The sequence below is a fragment of the Equus quagga genome, chromosome 12 (genome assembly GCF_021613505.1).
Source record: "Equus quagga isolate Etosha38 chromosome 12, UCLA_HA_Equagga_1.0, whole genome shotgun sequence".
Lineage (NCBI taxonomy): Eukaryota > Metazoa > Chordata > Mammalia > Perissodactyla > Equidae > Equus > Equus quagga.
The window spans coordinates 5275213-5281495 of record NC_060278.1 but is presented as its reverse complement, the minus strand read 5'-3'; the positions used below and the strand labels follow the sequence as shown (position 1 = coordinate 5281495).

The following is a 6283-nucleotide window of genomic DNA, read 5'->3' as shown; positions in this document are numbered from 1 at the left end:
GGAGGAAGTCATTTCCCTCACACACTGGGAGTAACTGCCCCCTCAACGACCACCGATGCAGTCAAGAGCGGTTCACGTCCCCGCTCGGAGAAGCCGGGAGCATGGTTTCCACTAAGGCTTGTTTTAGTAATTTCAAAGCGAGATGGCTGCCAGACTAAACAACAAAATTCTCTTCTTGTTTCCAGAGTTTTATCAATAGGAATCATGCTTTATTAGGCTATTTTTTTAATCTGTAGTCTTTAGTGACTCTTCAAATTCCATGCAGCTAAGTAGTCGTGACCAGCGTGTCACAGCCGGAGACAGACCACGGAGACTGGAAGACGGCGGTTTTCTGACAGAGTTCCCCAGAAACACCGTCTTTCCAGCTTAGCTCAGATGATTTTTCTCACCCCTAACTCTGTCCCCATCTTTTCTAACAAAAAACTCCAGTTACTTCAAGATTCCAAGACCAATAAAACCACAGCAGGGTCGGGCTGCAACTGAACAGGCATGGCCGCAAAGACCCAGAATCTCAGCACCGGAAACCTGGTCAGCAGATCCTAGAGCCCAGGAGGGGCAGAGAAGCAGGGAGCAGGCAGCGCCCGGGGGACTTGGCATCGCGCAGACTGCAGCCTGGGAAAGCAGGAGCGGAAGCCAGGAAGTGAGAAAGCAGAGCCGCAGAGATGGCAGGCGCGGAGCCAGGAACAAGCAGAGATGCCGGGAAGGCCTGCGGCGCCCGTGGGCGAACGGAGCACGGAGCACGACCCGGAGCCTGTGCTCTCACAGGCCTTCCTCCGTGGCTAACCCAGTCCCCGCCGGGAGGCTGGGCCCAGCCGGAGCACAGCAGCACCCACGCTGTGCAGCCGGGAAGCGGCGGCGGCCAGCGGCAGCCTCACTGCCTCCTTTTGCTTTCAATGCACGGAGTCCTTCCGCGGCTCCCGTTAGCATCCTCGTTCTCCTTTGACTCTAGTGACGGAGGCCTCTATCACAACAGACTCAAAACCCCTAAGAGGCAGGGGATAAAGATGGAGAAGAAGGGATGTAAAATTTAGCTCCTGTGGGTAAGGAAGTATTTCTTCATATGGTGACAGGAAGCTAGCAGTGGGACAGTGTGGTGGACTCTGGGAGAAATGGAAAAAACTATTATATTTAGAGCAGGGTAGTCCGAATGATGGTTTTTGTAAGGTGTGCTGGGATAAAGGTGTGCTTGCAGCTGGAGGTAACTGGTGTTTGATGTCAGCGCAGCAGGACTCACCTGGAGGCCCCAGGGCTAAGTAGGGGGCTGAGGGGGGCCAAGATCTCCTCACCCCAGGGGTGAGGAGCTCAAATTGGGAAAACTAGGAAGAAAGAAAGAGAAACGAAGCATGACATGATTGCGTTTGGATCAATCCACAGAACTCCATCGTACCCCATGCTGGACGCCAAGCTCCACCCCAAATCTGAAGACACCTCTAGGCGTCGGCAGTGGTTCCTGCCCTCACGGAGCTCCGAGCGGTAGAGGGGAAAATGGAGACAGAAAGGTGCTAGTTAGGATGGACAAGCGGGAGCCATGGGGTGCGACGGGAAGGGAGGCTATTCTGGTATTCAGACTCCCTTTAGTGCATTTGGTGGGGCCGCTCTTTTTCTGTCCTGGGGGAAAACTCAGGAGTCCGTGACTTCCCTGGTCACATTTAGATGTTATATGTGCCCCAGTCATTTAAATCTCAAAACGTCATCTCATTTCAGTAACTAATATGTCTAATCAAGTGTAATAATCAAAAGCTTCATGCTTCATTTAACAGTGAAACTTCTCCTGACTCCTCCCCCGTCGCATTGCTCTCAAGCTGATGTCTGCAGGAGCGAGATCGCCCCCGCACCGTGCCCTGCTCCCAGCTGTGGTTCTGACTCCTCCAATGTGGAGAGAGGCGGGAGAGGGGGAGGAGGAGAGACAGGGAGCCAGGAGCTTCTTACTGGATTACCCATAGCGGTGGGTTTGCACTCTTTCGGCTGGCAAGTGTTCCAGCAGCTTCTTTCTTGAACCGTGCAGTCACAGGCTCTCCACTCCCTATTCCCAACTCAGTCACAATCCTGGAGATGGTTCCACCCCAACCCCTTGGTGCTCTGAATGCATCTCCTCTGACTGCTCACTTTCTGCGCTTTTCTCAGCTCCTGAGGATCTGAAGTCACACTCTATTCCTCTGCTGGCCCTCTTGTTCCCCCTTTCCACTGCATTGCCCTCATCTAACCCTCTGGAAACACCATGGGTCTTCTGCCTCCCAGCTCTGAGTGCAGGCTGATCCCAAGGCAGCTTCTCCTTGCTCTGCCGTCCGAGCAGCTGGCCAGCCAGACTCTCCCTTGAGACTCCTGCAGCCAGCCTCCAGCCCACTGTGTCCCCCAAGCTTCAGAGGACACAGGCTAACCCCTCAAATTCTTCCTCAAAGTTCCTACATTGGTTTTGAGGTAGAGCGAGCAACCCCGTTCTTCTAAGTGAGACCCACAGCTTAGCATGCTCTCAAAAAATTATCTACCGTAAACGTCAGTTCTTTCCTTGATCTCTCTCTCATCTTTCGTAGTTTGGAGTGGGTGGTTGGCTGAGAGCACAGAACTGGTCTTCATAAGCACTTTTTGCAAATCTTGCAGCTCACTTTGGAATGTTTCATCTATTGCTTTGGGGCCTCAGTTGAAACTGAGACTAAAATAGTTCCAATTCAGCATCGTGTACAGCTAGCATAGTACATCCGTTTTTCCCCAGGGCATAGCACGTGCAGAAATCATATTTGTGTGGTACTCTAGGGTCAGTGGATGTGCTGTTCAAAGCTGGAGGTGACTGGCCAGGAGCTCCAGCTGCTCTGGGCCCAATGTGGACACCTCGAGGTCCAAGGGCACACTCACAACCTATTTTCAACATGCCACGTGCACTTAACATTGGTTGTGAAGCTGTGCACTAGACTGTGCTCAAGACCTAGAGCGGTGCAGAAGAGTAAATGACTCATTTGAATTGTAGCATTAAGCCACTCAGAGGTGGTGATACCTAAGCTGGGTTTTGAAGGATGAAGAGGAGTTCTCCGGGCAGCCAAGTAGGGCAAGGGCATTCTGGGTAACTCAATAATTTGGTACAGCTGGAGGATGTGTCTGGGCCAGTAGCTGGAGGCTCCATCCTGGGCAGCGCTTTGTCTCAAGACTTCCTCATGGCTATTCCCTACAGCAATTTCAATTTCACCTCAGATTCATTCCTGACTCCTTTTCTTCTTCTTCTTCTTCTTCTTCATACTTCAATCTAATTAATTAGCAGGTCCTGCTGGTTTTGCCTTTTAACTCTTCTTCACGTCATCCCCTCCCCTCCATCCCCACGCTCACTGGTCCTTGGTCTTCCTTCTCCTGCTGTGGTAAAGGAGACTCTCCTCCGAACTCCCTTCCCCACTCTCCCCTCTCTCAATGCATTCTCTACACTGCACCACAGTGATGGTGAAACATCAAGCCCAGCTTAACCCCCAATCATTTCACATCTCACTCAGCCAGACTCTCCTGTCTTGCCGTAGGCCACCCAACACAGGCTCTAGGACCTGCTGTCTGTTGGACCTCACCTTCCACCCCTCCCTGCAGACCCCTCACCCGCTCTGCTCCAGCCACACACCAGCCTCTGGCTTGTTCTTAAACTGGCCAAGCTCACTCCTCCCTCAGGGCCTTTGCCCTCGTTCTTCCCTCTTCTTGGAAAGCTTATTCCTCAAATATTCACAGGTTTCTCTCCTTACTTCTTCAAGTCTCTGCTCAAATGTCACGTGATGGGAGACCAGCTATAAACACTAGTGACCTGCCCCCAGCATCCTACCCACTCACCCTGCTTTATTTTTCTCCAGAGCACTCGCTACCTCTTGACATGTTGCGGGTTCATTTGATCATTTTCTGCCCAGGAGCACGTGAGTCCATGAGGGCAGGACGTGGTCCTCTTTCCTGATGCGTCTCCTGTGCCTGGCTGGTAGGAGGCCCTCGGCGACAGTCATCCAATAAATGGGCGAACAAAGTGATGTGGGAAGAGACAGGGGACATCTGACTCACTTTATACCCAAGGTTTCTTCATGCTCTGGCAAGTCATCTCCTTTGACAACAAACATTCAATATTTTAAAAATTATTTTATTGAAGTCATATTGATTTATAACTGTAAACTTCAGGTGTACATTATTATCTATCAGTTTATGTATAGACTGCATTGTACTCACCACCAATAGTTTAGTTTTCATCTGTCACCATACATATGTGCCCCTTTACCCCTCTCGCCCTTCCCCCACCCCCTTCTCCTCTGGTAACCACTAATCTGTTCTCCTTGTCCATGTGTTAGTTATCTTCCACATATGAGTGAAATCATACAGTGTTGGTCTTTCTCCATTTGACTTATTTCACCTGGCATCATGCCCTCAAGGTCCATCCACGTTGTTACAAATGGCACGATTTTGCCTTTTTTATGGCTGAGTAGTATTCCATTGTACATATATACCATATCATCTTTATCCATTCATCAGTTGATGGGCACTTGGGTTGCTTCCACATCTTGGCTATTTGAATAATGCTCTGATGAATGTAGAGGTGCATATATTTTTTTGAATTATGGATTCTATTCTTTGGATAAATACTCAGTAGTGGGATAGCTGGACCATATGGTAGCTCTATTTTTAATTTTTTGAGAAATCTTCATACTGTTTTCCATCACGGCTGCACCTGTTTGCATTCCCCCCAGCAGTGTCATCATTCAGTTATTTATTGAGGATTGACTGTCTGTGTGGCTCTGTGCTGCATATTTTACTCATATTAGCTCAGTCTCCACAATAATCCATGAAGTAGCCCCTCTTTTAATATAATGTGGGTTCTTATAGTAAATTAAAACATATAACAATACATTAAAATACACAATAATGTATAATTCGTGTTGCTTTCACTCCTTCAACTTGTTGTTCATCTTTGCTGACCTTTTTCTGTGTGTCCATAAATGCACACATATTAGATGGGAGTTTGTGTGTTTTTTTCCCTGTTTTGTTTTTCCTTTACAAAAATGAGACCCTACTATATATATTGTTACACAATGTGATTTGTGTCAGAGATGTTTTTCATGAAAGTTCCTAAGATATAGTTCATTCTTTTTCTTGGCTTCATGTGTAGGCTATGCCATGATGTGTTTAATCCATTCCCTGTTGATTGACATTCACGTTGGCTTTTTGTTTTGGTTCTACTCAATAAAGTTGTATTAAAAATTAACTTGTAAAATTAAATTGTATTAAAAATAATTCTGCAACAATATCTGCCTTCCTGTATTGTTGATCAGGGCCCAGGCATATCAGGAGGGAGATTCCGAGATGTGGACTTCCAAGGTCAGTGAGTACGCACATCTTATTTATTTATTTATTTATTTATTTATTTATTTATTTATTATAATTTGGTCCTCTGGCTATGGTCTCTGTGGCAGATGTGCCTAGTCACCACGTTCCCTCCACCTCCCATCGCCATGCAAGCTGTCCTAACTCTTTGCCTCAGGCTTCCTTCGGCTACCAGAGCTTGCTCTCTCTGCGCCGGAGCCATGGAATGAATGTTCCAGACAAGACTTCAATCAGTGACCCACAGAAGTTAATGGACACCCACCTCAGCTTCCTTTGACCTTGGTGGGTCAACTCCGAGGTGCGAGTTTAACGCCGGATCACAGAGTTTCCCGCTGCCCCCGGTAGTACCTTGATTGACAACACACCCTTGATTGACATCCTTCCTGTTCCTGTGTCCCTGCCTGGATCCCCTTCTCATGTTTCTCAGGTTCACCTCTCAAATGAACCCTCACGCTCAAATCCTTGTCTCAGGGTCTGCTTTTGGAGAGCCAAAACTAAGTCACTCTGATGAATTTCTGAAAAAAAAAAAAAGAGTTCATTCCTTAAATAAACGAACCTGGTTTTTTTAAAGTATAAAACGATAGAAAATGAAAGGTAAACCTTTTTCATCTTCTAACCTCTAGTTTCTCTACCTAAAGGTAATGCCTGTTAACAGTTAAGCCTTTATTTCTTTCCAGAAAAAGATATGATTATATAAACATATACACATAGCCTTTAAAATTTAGATAAATGGATAATTCTAAACACTATGCTTGGCACCTTTATCATTTGATGATATTTCTTGGAGAGCATTTATATTTGCACATCAGATCTTTACCGTTTAATGGCCTTGCATTCTGTGGCCACACCATCGGTTTCTAACCAGGTTCTTGTATTAAATAACATTTATTGTTCTAATATTATGCAGTTACAACCATGCTATGACAAACATTTTTGTACATCTATCTTAGTGCATTTT

At 46.9% G+C, this 6283-nt stretch overlaps 1 long non-coding RNA gene across 1 annotated transcript; it reads left to right on the top strand.

Annotated features, from left to right (window-relative positions):
• The first annotated feature begins 825 nt into the window (after positions 1–825).
• On the top strand, positions 826–4142 carry LOC124249048 (uncharacterized). Its single transcript, XR_006891234.1, has 4 exons — positions 826–1040; positions 1375–1499; positions 1761–1945; positions 3870–4142. It is a non-coding gene; the product is annotated as an uncharacterized LOC124249048 (long non-coding RNA).
• Positions 4143–6283: the final 2141 nt, after the last annotated feature.